We start from the raw sequence: 16756 nt of genomic DNA on the forward strand, positions 1-16756 counted from the left end.
GAGTGTTTTGTGTCTCCAACTTTAAGTATCTAGAACACACTAGAAGCATCTTCCTGTTTCTGTTTTTCTCTAGTACCTCTCGAGATTTAGACTAAGGATTTGTGTGAAGCAGCTCCTCTGCGAATCCCTGAGAAAAGCCACTTGAAGCCTCTTCAGGAGATCACCATTCAAAGCCAACTGAGCAGGAAACTCGGTGAGACTCTTATCTACAATAAACCGCCAGTGAACCAGAAGTGGAGCAGTGGCCCAGAGGGTAGAGCTCCAGGTTTGAGAGAGAAAGCTGAGCAGGACATACAAGCCAGACCATGCAGGAAAGACTGGGAGTTGATTATGTCCAATTAACGACCAGATAGCTCTTCAATTACTTTCTGTTGGCATGTTGCATGGGCCTAGGTGAGAAGTCTTGCCCCTGTTATCTGATGATACAGGTAACTGGGACCTGAGATCCTAGGACCCATGGGTCCTACAGAAGAGAAGTATTTTTTAGACATCATATCAGCAAAATTTTGGCATAATCACTGGAATGCTTCAGAAATACGGAGAAAAAGAGTTTGGGACCAGCGAGTTAAAACAATAAACAGAGCAGCAGAATAAAATCCCATATAGATTAGAGGAAAACAACACTCATTTTTTGCTATGTGAATTCAGAAGGCCATGTACACTTAGAAGGTATCACAAGTTTGTACCTAAAATATTGCATTGATACAATTTATATTCTGATATATATTCTAAACCTAATTATTTACATTCTAATTGTATTGATTGGAATAAATATCAATTTATTTGTCAAATTATCAAATAATTCTAGTAACTTTCATAGTGTGAAATATAAAATCATCACATATAAATGTAAAATATATAACTATATATAATATAATGAAAAGGCTCATGTTTTGCATTGTTCTGTTGGGGTTAGCGTATCAAAGGCAACTCTGTTTTAAAGTATTATTCCATTATCTCTACCTCAGTGTTTGGTAGAGTTAAACCTAAAGCTTTACCATTTGTAGATTTACAGCCTGGATGCAAGAGGAAACACTGTGGTTAAAACATTAGCAATTTAGGGAGGTTGAGCTTTTCTTCATGTGTCTATTGGCCATTCTTCTTTGTTCTTCAAAGAAGTTTCTCTTTAAGTCTTTAGCCCACTTATTTATTGGACAGATGTTTCTTTGAGTATTTGTTGTTGGGGATTTAATTTTTTGAGTTCCAAGTATATTTTAGATATGAGACCCGTGTCCGTTGTATGGCTAGTGAAGATCTTCTCACAATCCGTGGGCTTTCTATTGATCTTGCTAGCTATGTCCTTTGCCATGCGGAAGCTCTGCAACTTCATGCAATCCCATTTGTCCAACCTTTCTTTGATTTGTTGTGTCCGGGTCTTTATTAAGAAAATTTCAGCCTGCGCCAAGGAGACCTAGGGTTTCTCCTATTCCATCCTGTAATGTTTTCAGAGTGTCTACTTTGACTCTGAAGTCTTTGATCCATTTGGAGTTGATTCTGGTGTAGGGTGATAATGCAAATCAAGACAACATTGAGATACCACCTCACCCCAGTTAGAATGGCAAAAATGAAGAACTCTAATAACAACAGATGCTGGAGGGGATGTGGACAGAAATGAATCTTACTGCATTGTTGGTGGGAGTGTAAACCTGTTCAACCACTTCTCAAAAAACTTCACATACAGCTCCCCTATGACCCAGCAATCCCACTTTTGGGCATTTACCCAAATGTTTACAAACAAGACCACACTATAGCTATCAGCACACCTATGTTTATTGCAGAATTATTTACCATAGATAAGATATGGAACCAATCCAGATGCCCCTCAGTACATGAATGGATCAAGAAAATGTGGTATATATACACAATGGAATTCTATGCCTCCATCAGAAAGAATGGCATTACCCCATTTGTTAGGAAATGGAAAGACTTGGAAAAAATTATATTAAGTGAAGTAAGCCAGGCCCAAAGAAACCTAGGTCCCATGGTTTCTCTTATTTGCAATATCTAGTATATGTATGAGTCAAGCAGAAAAGGTCAGATAATGTGATGTTAGGAAAATGAATCCTTAGATATATATTTAAATGTTTTTTTTCTTTCATGCATTTGTTTCTTATAAGATTATCTTTTTGTTGCTTTGTATGTCCCTCTCCCACATTATAACCCCTGCTTTCACTATATTTGATTTCGGTATAATTTGTGAAGGAGATGGGGAAAAACAAGTCATTTAAGGATACAGGTGGACCTATTGCAACAATGAGAAGTACAAGTTGTCATGTCGAAAATGAGCTTTAAAACTTTGGTTGGGAGGAGGATTGGGTGGGAGTCGGGGGGAGGCTGGGAAGGGATGTGAAGGGTAACAAAGGAGGAGGTTGCAATACTTGATAAAAAATGTACTCATTATCTTGCCCATGTAATGTCACCCCTCTGTACATTTTGTTCACAATAAAAATAATAATAAAAATAAAAATAATAAAAACACATTACCAATTTAAGGCCTAATAATGAAGAGAAATATATGGACTTCTCTTTCAACTATGAAAATATTTGGTGATAAAATGGCAGTAGTGTAAGTTCCTGCCTTTTTGGAAGGTAGACAGGCCAAGACATTAGGTAATCACGAATATGAACAATTTTTCACTTTCTTGGTTTTAGCTACATTTGAAATGGTAGGTATCATAAACAATCATATTTTGATAAAATGCCTTCTAGTATGAACAGTTCTGGCTGAACTGTTCATCTCTCTATGATCCCATGTAACTAAGATTAGATTTGTTCCACTAATACAATCTATGCTGTCAGAGTAAGATATTCTGGTTGGTCTATTCCTACATTGAAGAAGGGTAAAGGGTCAGGTAGACATTTGTGCCAGTAAGACCTCATTTGGGAAAATCTCAGCTGCATATGTTTAGAAGTAGCTCTTAAACAAGGCTTACTTTGAATCCATTGGCTCCACAGATCTAACACAGTTGGATAAATAAGTACTTGAAAAAGCCGTCTCCTTTGGACATAGCTATTAATACTTGAAAGTTTGATCAAATTCTAAGTGAAAAAGACTTAAAATAGTCATTGACAAAAAAATTGCAAATGTGAGCAATGAACTGAACAACATATTTTTTTTAACTATTCAAAGAATTTTAGGGAAATAAGATTAATAGCATTTTTAGGAACAATAAGGTTTCCTTATTACAAATAGGCACCTAAGCATATAAGCCTGTATAAATATTTCATCATTAACTACTAAAATTTACAGGATACTACATTCTTCAGCAGCTTGTATACCAAAATTACAACAATACAGAGATTAACATGGCACTTGTACAAGGATGATATGAAAATTTGTGAAGTATTCAAAATTTTTCATTCTTCAGATGCAAGAAATGAAAAACAGCTATTAAAAAGTTGATTACAAAATTACAAGTGTAACAATACACCTAATTCATATAATTAAAAGTTACTTTGACATCAGTGTATTAAATTTTCACCTTAGAAAGGCCTTTACATAGCATAACCTTTACACAACTTTTGAAATTAGACAACATTGTTGTTTTATCCCAAAGAAATATAATACTAAAAGGACCTAGGGGAAAAAAAAGGAATCTTAAACTGTTTCTGTATGGAATGCAATCTGAAAGGACACATTAATGAACCTATATGTTATAAAACAATGTAGAATTCAATGTATTATATCTAGGAGAGAATAAAAGAGATTATGGACACTATACAAACATAGAATATAGAATATTTTAAAATATACTTTTTCAGACAAACACCGGAAATATCTTTAGTTTCTATAGTACTCATTTCAACAGATAAATTAAAATTATTTCCGATCAACAAAATCACAAACTCTGCATAAATCATTATAGATGTATACAAAAACTCTTGAATACATTTTGACATCAAAAGCAGACAATTCACTTTGAAGAACTCCACAGAATCCGTGAATTGTTACTATAAGATATTGTTGTTATTTGGATTGTGAAAATATGTTGTATTGACAAAAAGGAATTAATGACATTTTTGAAATTTAAGAAAATTAACTGAATCATTAGGATTTAGGAGAACAATTTGTACAGCCTTCCACAACTTCAAAGAGGTAGTGATACATACTTATCCTTTTGGTAATATCAAATGCAGTTTCTTCCAAGTGGTTCTTCAGACCTGGTTTGACATATTGGTTCAACAGTTCCAGTGTATTTTTGCTATCTCAATTACCAGCAGCAAGATGCAAGGGGGTCAAAAAGCGTTTAGTTTGGGCATTGGTATCTGCATCATGAAGAAGAAAGAAGCCACTCTGGTAGTATTACACGTATATGCACTGTGCAGGGGTATCCAGCCATCTACAGTTATTGCATGTGCCCCTTGAGCCACCAACTCACGGACAATGTCTAAGTGTCCACTGTAGGCTTCCCGATGAAGAGGGGTATACTCATCGTCATCCCTAGTATTCACATGAGTAGCCTTTTTGGAAAGTATTCTCTGCACTGTAGTAAGCTGGTTATTTTCAGCAGCCCAAAGAAGAAATTTGCTTGGATCCTTCTCCATTTTTTTTCTTGCAATTTTTATCATTCCTCACATTTTCATCTTGTTCCTCATCTTCATTAGAATTGCCTAGCCAGATACATAGAGTGCCAGTGGAAATGAGGTGTCCATGTATTTCCCTAATAGTTCATGTTGGTTGAACTGGTCAGAAATATCTGGTGAATTCTCTGCTTATGTTTTTTCACCATGATTTATTTTCTTTTTCCATTTTTACTATTCGAAATTATTCTAACTGGAGATTAGGGAATTAATGGAGAGCAGAGGAAAGATGTTCCTCCATATTCAAAGGTACAGACTGAAAATGAGGACCAGTGGTGTCCTCATGTGCAACTTATTCTAGGAATGAGAAAATGTGAAATAATGCCTCCTATATAAATGATTTGGGAAATGGCAGTGCAGAAAGTGAAATGATGCAACCCAAAATATAAAACAATATAAATTAGGATAATTATGGAGCAATCATATTATCTATGAGAGCCATGAAAGACAGAGATGAGCTATCCACAAAATCCATGCCTCTGATCAATTTATAGAACAAGCAGAAATTTTTTTTAAAGAAAGATGGAAATAGAATTTATGTATTTACTTGAAATTAGTAAATACCTTTTTAATAGCCTACATAAGAATCTAAATCCTTGATAGCACTAGTAACAGATCTGACTGAAATCAGTTGAATCACATTTTTCCTGTACAATGAAGGAATAGGTACAGGCTAGGAAAGCAGCTAGAAAAGGCAGGCTGATTGTATCTGTGAGAAAACTTTGTGGAAACTGGTAGTGAGGATTACAACCCACTTGCACTGGAAGCATGATTCTGACCTCTTGCTTGCTGATTCTAAACTATTGCTTTGATCATTATATTCTCCAAAAAGAAAAAGTCAGAATTGATAACAAAGGACTACTAATACAGTTTGACTTTTCATTAAGCATATTCAATCATCAAAATCACACGAAGACAATAGACAGGCCTATTTTTTTTAGATGAAAACAAGTGTCTTTAAAAAAAACAAGGAATTTAAGTAGTCTTCCAAAGGACTTCCATTTTACTTACTGCATTATACATTTTTCCTAATGTTGAGTAACAATAAATAATGGATCTATTAGAAAGCTCTTAAAGCTCGTCTGTTCAATACTGAGTTCTCTTACACTATATTATGGTATTTTTTTGTATGGTCTTAGGAAGAAATTTACTTTATTAACTTGAATTTGTGACAGGACAATATCATGACTGCACATCTTTCTTCTATACTCTCAGTTTTACATTATTATCTAAATATGTGCATTAAATAAGTATAGAGGAAAAAGTAGAAGCCACACTGGTGGATCATGGCTTTAATCCTAGCTAATCAGAAAGAAGAAATCTGAGAATTGTGGTTTGAAACCAGACCAAGAAAAAAAAGTCCATTAGATCTTGATTTGAAAGTAACCAGCAAAAGCTAGAAATGGAGCTATGGAGCTAGAAATGGAGGTATGGTACAAGCAGTGAAATGCTAGCCTTGAGAAAACTAAAACAAAAAAATGACAAATTCTGAGACAGAGCCAGGCCCTGACTTCAAGCTCTAGTATTAGCATCAAACTAATTAATTAATTAATCAATTAAAAATAAATTAAGTGGTCACATGTGGAGAAAATGCTCAGAGATATCACCCAGGCTCTTATTTCAAAAACTTCAATCTACCGAAAAAATCTGTTTAAATAATACCTGTGTAAATAGAGTATTTTCATCACCCAAATGCACATCCATGCTCAGTTATTTTTGCAAGGTAACTCTGTTATGTCTGGAGTACCACATAACATTATCACTTAAGTAGAAAGCATTTAAACATGGGTTCACTCTATCTCTCTAATGGATTTTTCTCCCCACAAATACTCAAATCTTACATTTATTCCAATTCTTCTAAGTCATAGCTTTTTTCTTTAACATCCATAATATTAAAGTTTGAATTTAGTGTCTTGTGTCTCCTAAATGGGTGTTCTTACCAGTTTGTCATGCCCCCAGCCCTAAATTATCCAGATTAATTTTCAGATAGAATCTGGCTTCCTACTTGTGTATGATCATGGGCTCAGTCCACTTGATGTTATTCTTCCTGGAATTTAGATTAACAGGTGTCTGGCATTGTGTACAGATCTTTATATCCAGTCTGGGCTTTAACCACTATCCTCACAACAGTAGACTCCCACATAGTCAGATTTTTCATAAGCTTACCATAGATGATTTTTTAATTAAATCTTTGCATTTCCTGCAGGTTCTTGAGTACTGATTTAATTTGTGTTTTCTTTGGATTCGTTTGTTTCATTTGAATATATGTATTCAGTGGTTCCTCATTTTTCATTTGGTTTCTTTCACTCAAGTTCTTACCTAAATTTCTGAGAAACCAATTCTTCTTTCTGAAGATAGTCAAGCTGAACTTTATTTATTCCAAACCAATTTCAGTAATATTTAAACATCTTCATATCTAGGAAAGGTACACAAATGCTTATCACTGAGAAGGGTCTTTTTATTTTCACAGCAGTCTTTGGCATTCACAGACTTATCATGAATTATACAAATATAATAAAACTCAGATGCTTGCCAGGAGGAGAAAAACCTATTACTAATTGTTTGACAGAGGCTTCCCTTCTCGTGAATGAAATATGCTGTTTGATGCAGGATTTCACAGAATCATATTGCTAGGGAGAGCCTAAAAAATCAGGTAACACTACAGAGTTGAGGGAGATTACTTGACCTCCTAAATAATTTACTTTTATGTCAAATAAAAGCAGGCTTCCAAAAAGAGAGTAGACTTTAGAGAAACATGATGAGTTGTATGTAAATAGGTGCTTAGCTGACTTTGTTGATTGGTGAACTAATACAGGGAAATAAAGTACAGCACGGTAAAAAATTAAAGAACTCTGCATTGAAATAATCATTTCTGTGTGTGTGTGCATGCACACATGTGCGTGTACACACACACGCATGTGCATTGCTCATGCATGTTTTATTCATTGCTGAGCCTTGAGAGTGCCTAGACACTATCCCAAAGCTTCTGGTCAAGGAGAGTGGTCTACCACTTAAGCCACTACTCCACTTACAGTTTTTTGGAGATAATCACATGTATTGTCATGATTGGACTGGCTTTGAACAGTGGTCTTCAGATCTCAGCCTCCTGAGTAGCTAGCTAAGCTGATTCAGTCTCTGAGTAGCTTGTTAAAATGCTGCCTGTACTCTATGCTTCACTGCTGTTTTATACTTTTCCTGAGGTAATCACAAGTCTAAGTCATATATGTCTAATTGTTTAAAAATATTTACTGCTTGGCACCAGCGCTCCCAACTGTACTCTTTACTACTTAGGAGGCTTGAGAACAGAACCCAGGCCACATTTTAGTGGACTTCCTTAATCTATAACTGGGTGCATTGGATCATTTCCACCATCTTACACTATCTAGAGACTAAAATTGGAAGGACTGCAGGATCAAGGCCAGCCATGGTAGATAGTGCAACTCTGATACCTTTGATGATGGGAAGGCTAAAAGGACAGATCAGGTGCATGTTCTTGTGGAAAGGGAACCCCTACCCTAAAATTAACAACTGATATGATGCCTGCCTAGCAAGAACAATACACCAAGTTGAAATCCCCACCAAAATAAGTATATACCTTAACATCCAAAAACATAGTAGAATCTGTTCTTTGCTCTAATATAATCTTTATCTGATTATCATATGATATGGCAGAATAGTTTCTTCGTTAAACTTATGATATATTTAAAAGGACCTAGAAAATTCTTCCTCACTTCTTAAGTGCAAACAAATGGCAAATTGCCTCATTTCTTACATATTTGACTACCACTAAAAATTCGTCTACTGATTATTATAGTAATATATACTGATTTATTACTTTACTGTGTAACAGTTTTTAAACTTTTTGCTTCTCTGATGAAGTTTAAGTATTTAAATTGTATCATCAAAATATATTCCTTGTGTACTTGGGGTAGTTCTTTACTAAGTTTTTAACCAATGGGTTCTAAGTATTTTTGTTATTGTTAAAATATTGTACAGAGGGGTTACAATTACATGGGCAATACAATGAGTACATTTCTTATCAAGCATTGTTGCCTCCTCCTTTGTTTCCACTTCCCACCCGTCCCCATCCCCTCCTCTCCCCCCCAACCCAATCCTCCGCCCCTCCACAGCCAAAGTTGTAAAGTTTGTTTTTCGACATAACCTCTTGTACATCTCATTGTTGCAGTTGGCCCACCTGTATCCCTATTTAAATTATATTTTCCCTTCCCCTCCAAAAATTATACCAACAGCAAATACAGTGAAAGCAGGGGTTATACCGTGGGAGAGGGACATATAAAACAACAAAGAAATAATGTCATAAATATGTTGGAAATAATCGCATGAAAGAAAAAAAAATTGAATACTTATCTTGAGGTTCATTTCACCTAACATGAACTTATCTGACCTTTCCTACTTGACTCAGACAAATACTAGTTATTGCAAATAAGGGAAACCGTGGAACCTATGTTTCTTTGGGCCTGGTTTAATTAAGTCAATATAATTTTTTCAAGTATTTCCATTTCCTAAAAAATGGGGCAATGTCATTTTTTCTGATGGAGGAAGAGCATTCCATCTAAGAATTCGTAATTGGTATATTCTTTGGTTTATTTTTAATTTCAATTTAATTTTATTGTAAAGGTAATTTACTTAGGGATTACATTTTCATAAGTAAGATAATGAGTACATTCCTTATGGAAGGAACATTGTTATCTCCTCCATCGATTTTTTTGTACACTCATACTACTACTGATGCTTTTGCAATTGCTATTGATAAATGGGTACTTTTTCTTTCTTTGTTCATGCATTTTTATTATAAAATTGATATACAGAAGGTTTACATTTACTTGTCAACTAAAGAGTACACTTCATTTTATTTTCTAAATTTCAAATTTTGAGCTTAATTATTTATTTTCTTTTGTTTCATTAGGGTAATTCTTTTTTCAGAGCTGTAGGATTAGTTAATATAATTGCATGATTTCCACACATGTAAATTAATCAGACACATATATTTTGCTTTTAAAATATTTAACATGTGAATAGATAAAATTATTTTCTTAATTTTATATGGTTGGTGAATTTAAATACATTTATTTTCTTATAGTTCTAAACATATTTTTCCAGGTAACAAATACTAACTGTATTTTCAAGAAACACATACTTTATTAAGAAAGGCTTCATTATGTGGTCACTTTTTGAAAATTTACTTTCTTGTACTTGAATTAAAAAAGTTTGAGCTGGGCATGGTGATTTGTGGCTTCATTTTCTAGCTATAGGAGGAACTGCAAATAGGTTTGTAATTCAGGAGAGCCTGGGAAACTATGAGACCTTATTCTAAAAATATCCATAGTGAAATGATTAGAGATATAGCCATCAATAGCAAGATATGGAGCACGCACCTGGATATCTTATTCTAAATCTTGAGTTAAAACACCAGTAACTTCAATCTTTTGTCAAAATAAAACGATACATGTTTCAAAATGTTTATTACTTAAAACATGTTTGCAAAGGTTCTCATGTGTTCTATTCCTTAATTTTCAATTTACTTATTCTATAAGAATCCAAGTGTATTGTCTTTTATTTCTCCTAAACTTTTAAATAGTATGAGCAATATTATTATTTCATATATTAACATTCTTTTAGTATTTGTGATAAATTCCTCGGTTTAATATAATAATATCAATATTCTAAATGTGTGTACGTGGTGTGTGTGTGTGTGTGTGTGTGTGTGTGTGGTTGTGTGTGTGTGTATGTGTGTGTGCTTTGTGTGTACTCTGTAATGTTGGGGGGGGTCAGATCCATGGTTTCACATATGCTAGGCCAAGGTTTTTCCACTGCACTATACTGTCTAGTTGTAATGTAGTGTTTTAAATTATGACTTTTAAATTTTCATTACTAGTGATTTTTCAAAATTATATATGATAAAATGTGATCCGTATTCTATCCATGTTAGCAAATGTTACTGTTATTTAGAATATTTCTACTGCCTTGCCACTTTCAAACCCTTGTGTTTGTTATTGATAAAGGTTTTACTTTGCTTCTTTTCTCTCTTCATTTTGCCATTAGACTTACTTATTCTTTCTCTTATTTCTTTGGAAAATAATTATCATATTCCTATTACAATTTCTTTACATTGTAAGAGGTCTATACAATGCTTTATTTTCTACTTTATTTTTCCAATCTTCTCTGACACTCAGCCCACACTATTAGGTGGATTAAAAAGAAACTTGTTTCAGGACAGTTGATTATTTTCCTGCTTCTCTTCTCTGTCGTCTTTCTGTCTTTTGAAACAAAATACTAATGGCATACAGCTCCTATATGGTCCATCATTCTGTCCCCTCTCACTCTCCTCTGTAGTACAGCTCTCAAGTCGTTATCATTCAGGTATATTATGCTGTAGTGTTATCTAAATTTTAACTCATTCCTAAATTAATTTTAGTGGCTTCAAGCATTCTCTAAAGACATTTTTCTATATATAATCTCTGGGACCTTGTGTTTTCACAAGGTGCAAAATATGAGTGACTATCAAACATCTAGATAACTGTGTTATTGGATATTGGTCCACCTGCTCAATAAACTCACATGTAAGTTCAAGGAATACAGATCATTCAGAACAATCTTGTAAAATGGTGTAGCTTGAGACCTCATACTAGATTTGAATCTTATTACCATGTTTAGTAGTGAGGACAAAATAGCTCTACTATAAGAACAGACACCCAGAAGAATGTAACAGATTTATTAAAAATAAATTCTTAGTTTTATGGTCAAAAGATTTTTAAAAGGATGCCATGAACTTTATCAAATAAAAATAGAATTTTAAATAGGTGTATTGGCACTATTGCTTCTCTAGATTTAAAGAATGATCTTGGACTACTACCTTAAACATTATACAAAAATTTAAAATAAAAAATGATCATCAAACTAAATGTGAGATATAAAAACTGATAATATGTAAATGTAAAAATTCATGGCATTGGATCAGTAAAGGTTTCTAAACATTTGAAATGGAAAACATTAGTGGCTAAAGAAAAGCAAGAATAAATGGGTTAATATCAACAGATGACCTTTCATAATTCTATGAAAAAAGTGAAAATATATCCAACGGATAGAGGGCAAATATTTGTTAATGCTACAATGTTAATTCGACATTCATCTTGAGTCTTAACTACTTTTATATCTTCTAATTACATATAAATTTTTTCCTAAACAGGTTATTTCTTTAAAGAACATATGTAAATTAATGGTCAATAAGAAGAGCAAATGAATTAAACTCCTCTTTAGTATCTAAGAAAAAATAAAAATAAAACTCATTTCTATGACCATAATATAAAAAGATGACAGAAAATATAGTAATGCATTTGCGGAGAAATTGATATACTCTAGATAGCAGAATGATTTGTATAATACTGCAATCAATATTGCAAGCAAGTTTTCAAGTCTTCTAAAGGTCAAAGAGAATTGTATATGATCCAGCCATTACACTTCTATGTATTAGTAAAGAGAAGTAAAAAACTTATTTGGACAGGGAATGTAGTTCATTGACAGTGCACTTGAATAGTATGTGTTAGAATCTGGAAATAATCCCCAAAACAAATTTTGAAAAGACACCCTATAAAGGATATACGGAGGACAAATTCCTGTAACTTAATTTTGTATCTATTTTAATGTCTGTTCTAAAATTTACAGCATTTGTTTTTTTTATTTTATTTTATTTTATTTTTATTATTGTGAACATACTGTACAGAGGGGTTACAATTACATGGGCAAGATAATGAGTACATTTCCTATCAAGCATTGTAGCATCCTCCTGTTTTTACCCTTCACATCCCTTCCCAGCCTTCCCCCACCCTCCACCCAATCCTTCCCCCCTCACCAAAGTTGTAAAGTTCCTTTTCGACTTGACAACTTGTACTTCTCATTGCTGCAACGGGTCCACCTGTATCCTTATTTAAACGACTCGTTTTTCCCCTTCCCCTCCACAAATTATACCGACATCAAATACAGTGAAAGCAGGGGTTATACTGTGGGGGAGGGACATACAAAGCAACAATCTTATAAATGCATTACAAACAAATGCATGAAAAAAAGATTTAATACATATCTTAGGGTTCAATAAAATTATAGCATTTGTATTTGAAGAAATGCAAGTTTGTGAAAATTAGGCTTGGAAAACCTCTGATTGTACCATTCACTTCCAAAGCACTAAAATGTATACAATAAAAGGAGATAAATATATTACATGTGAATTTCATGTCAGCAAATATATATATATATATATATATATATATATATATATATATATAGTTAAAAATAATTCACACAAATTGCAGAATACCTAAAAAGATGTTTTCGTTGTTGGCTAAAAATTCTTTGTAAATTACAGTTTTTAAAACTAAGATGTGATTCTGTTTATTTTGTTTATTTTGGTATTTTTTTAGTTTATACAGTGATAACACAATCAAAAAGTGTATGTGATGACTGGAATATCTAGGAATTATGCATCACTTATAAGTAATTGATAACATTTTCTGGAAGAAACTTTTAGCAAATGACAGAAGACTTAAGTCTATGCATGTACATTTTACGAAAGCCATGTTACTTGCTCAATCCAATTGCTTTCCTCTTCTTTGCTAGAAAAAAGTATTCTCAAGATAAGAGCCAATAGCAGTGAAAAGAAACAAAATACACAATCATCTTGATTTATTTGTGAAAATAACAAATGAAATAAAACAATTCCAATTAAGGAACTCCAATATTAGTATCTATGAAGATGTTCCTGAATTTTTGGAATTTTTGGAATTTTAATTTCTACTAACATATGAAAACTCGAACAAGAAAACAAATATAGTCTTAGAGCAAAACAGCCTTGGAATAATTTTCTTAATTGTTTTGAAATTACAAAAGAATTGATACCAATAAAATGATCCTTTCCTATGGAAATACTTTAAAATATTTATCTCTTATTATAATTCAAATAACAAACAAGAGAAATATTATATAATCATTGCAAATATCATTTTATTACTATCATAAAATACAATAAATGACAAGACCCAATATATTATCATTATTATTAATTCCTAAACATTACTTAATATCTTAAGCAATCTAAATAGTCATGTCTATAACATAGAGGTAAATATTCTATACTTTTTTTTTAAATAGAAGATTTTTTTATTGTGAAAATACTGTACAGAGTGGTTACAATTAAATAGGGATACAGGTGGACCCATTGCAACAATGAGATGTACAAGTCGTTATGTCAAAAACGAACTTTATTCTATAATTGTTACTTAACATTTTGCAGGGCATATATTCATGTTTCTTTTTTTTTTTTTATTGTGAAAATACCGTACAGAGGGGTTAAAATTACATGGGCGAGATAATGAGTACATTTCTTAACAAGCTCTGTTGCCTCCTCCTTTGTTTCCCCTTCCCATCCCTTTCCCTACAACCCCCCGCCCCCCATCCAGTCTTCCCCTGATGTAGGCTAAAGAAGCATTCTAAGAAATGTTCACAGCAGTTAAAAGATGTTTTTATGAAATTAATGTGATATATGCTGTTGTTATTGTTCTTGTTCTTTTTGTTCTCGTTGTTGTTTGCAGGGCTTGAGCATTGTCCCTAAGCCTTTGTATGCTCAAAGGCAGCACTCTACAACTTGAGGCACAGAGCAAACTCCTGTTTTTAGTGGTCAATTGGAGATAAGAATCTAACAAGTACTTTTATGACTGGGATAGTTTTGAACCCAATTCTAAGATCTCATTACCCAGAATAGTTCGAATTATAGGCGTGAGTCAATGGCACTTGGTTTGATGTATTTTTTAAATTTTAATTATGTTTTAAGATTTTTGTTTCACTATAATGTACATCTTTCTACACATAAATTTAGGTATATGTATATATTTCTGGTGAAAAATAATCTCTAAAAATCTACGCCTTTCTACATACAATATATATGTATATGTGTGTGTGTGTGTGCGTGAGTGTGTGTGTGTGTGTGTGTGTGTGTGTGTATATATATATATATACATGCATATATATATATACATGCGTGTGTGTGTGTGTGCGTGTGTGTGTATATATATATATATTCTGAAGACAGACTCCCTCTAAAATTTTATGCTAATATTTTTTAACTTTTTCATTCAAAGATATACACTTTATTTTCCGAAAGTTTCTTAGAATAAAATAACTAATATTCCAATAGAATGTAGAGTTTATTATGTTCAGAGGAAGTTCAGATATACACATGATATTATAGTAAAATTTGCAGTATATTACTTGAAATAATTCTGTTCAAACTCATAAACACTTGTGTGTGGTGGTGGGGAGAGATGAAGTTAATTCATACTGGTTAGGAATTTGCAATACTTCAAAAATCTATTCCATAATTTGTTATAAGCACATAGTCAAGCTACCTGATATGCTTTAGTTTTTTTGTTTATTTGTTCAAAATTTTAATATGGATGCATGCACAGTGGTAACATTAAAATTATTAATCAAAAAACAAATAATCGCAAAATCATAGATACATATCAGACTTTCAATAGTTAGCATTTTGATGTCAATAATAATTTTGATTATGCCGGGCGCTGGTGGCTCACGCCTGTAATCCTAGCTACTCAGGAGGCTGAGATCTGAGGATCGCGGTTCAAAGCCAGCCCTGGCAGGGAAGACCGTGGGACTCCTATCTCCAATAAACCACCAGAAAACCGGAAGTGGCGCTGTAGCTCTAGTGGTAGAGCGCTCGCCTTGAGCTGAAGAGCTGAGGGACAGCGCCCAGGCCCAGAGTTCAAGCCCCACGACCGACAAAAAATAATAATAATAATAATAATTTTGATGGATACGATGATGACCGCAGTGTACCCTGATAATGTCATTGTTGGGATTGAAAAGGAAAAAAAACCTTTACACATTTTTACAGCTAGATTTCCCACATTGAATACATAGTAATAAACAGCGTTGGATTACATACAATAAGAATAACAAGAGGAGAGTTTCAATATCAATAAATACATTCACATAAACAGGCAGAGGCCGTAAAAACCCAAATTCCTGCAGTCTCTCTAATATATACTCACTTTTCTTGATAGTACTATTTTCTTATAAATAAAATCATTTATTTCCACATTTTGATGGACTAAAGTGTAGTTTTCAACTTAGTGGGGTTAGTTCAAATAACATTCTCATATAGATACTATTCAGTAACCAATGTTTTCAAATGCTATATTGAGTATGTTCTGCAATACAGCTGTAAAGACATGACAGAATTTACATAATACCACTTTCATATCTGTAGTTACCTAGAAAGGACATAGGTCTTAGAGCCAGGAGGTAAAACTTATTTTTATTTCTACATGAAACAATTCAACAAACTGAATTTGACTCTTTCCTTATTTGTAAGGTAAAGTGGAAAATGTAAGGTCTCTTCACTTTTCTTTATTCTTGCTCTAGAAGTCAACAAATATATTCTTCATTATTTCTGTTAGATTACATTGATTTACGCATGAGAAAGGTAAGGCCAACAATCAATGTAGTAAGTAAATATTGATACTAGAATATGTGTCTGAGCTCTTTACTCTGTGTGCTTACAAAGAGAGTAATTTGGTGATAGAGAGGACCAATATGAAAAGACTATGGGGGAAAAGCGTACTTTTGAAATGGTTGTTTTAGGACTAGGTGACAGTGATGAGTAAATGAAACACGCTGGTGTTAGGGGCATAAAAAGAAGTACGGAGAAATCATATTGTGTAAGTCGTTATGTCGAAAACGAACTTTACAACTTTGGTGGGGGGGGGAGGATTGGGTGTGGGGTGGGGGGAGGATGGGAAGGGATAGGAAGGGGAAACAAAGGAGGTGGCTAAAATGCTTCATAAGAAATGTGCTCATTATCTTGCCCATGTAATTGTAACCTCTCTGTACAGTATTTTCACAATTAAAGAAAGTCATAAAAGCTCCAAAAAAAAAGAATTCATATTAGTGATAAAAACTGAGTAAATCTTGATCATTCATCTTATCTAATAGGAGGGAGTAAGAAGGGTAAGAAGAAATATAAAAGGCTTCCATATGTTTGGCTGGTAACTCTGTTAGTGATGTTCTTAGTGATAAGAACCAAAGGTGGAAATAATGGATTTAGGGGAAAAATATCTGATAGTTCTAAAGTTTATATTAAACAGAC

The 16756-nt window shown here is 33.3% G+C and overlaps 1 pseudogene; it reads left to right on the forward strand.

Annotated features, from left to right (window-relative positions):
- Positions 1-3258: 3258 nt before the first annotated feature.
- On the forward strand, positions 3259-3358 carry LOC122127768 (annotated as a pseudogene).
- The last annotated feature ends 13398 nt before the right edge of the window (positions 3359-16756 follow it).

This window comes from Dipodomys spectabilis, unplaced genomic scaffold, assembly GCF_019054845.1.
Source record: "Dipodomys spectabilis isolate Male_0828 unplaced genomic scaffold, ASM1905484v1 ptg000310l, whole genome shotgun sequence".
NCBI lineage: Eukaryota > Metazoa > Chordata > Mammalia > Rodentia > Heteromyidae > Dipodomys > Dipodomys spectabilis.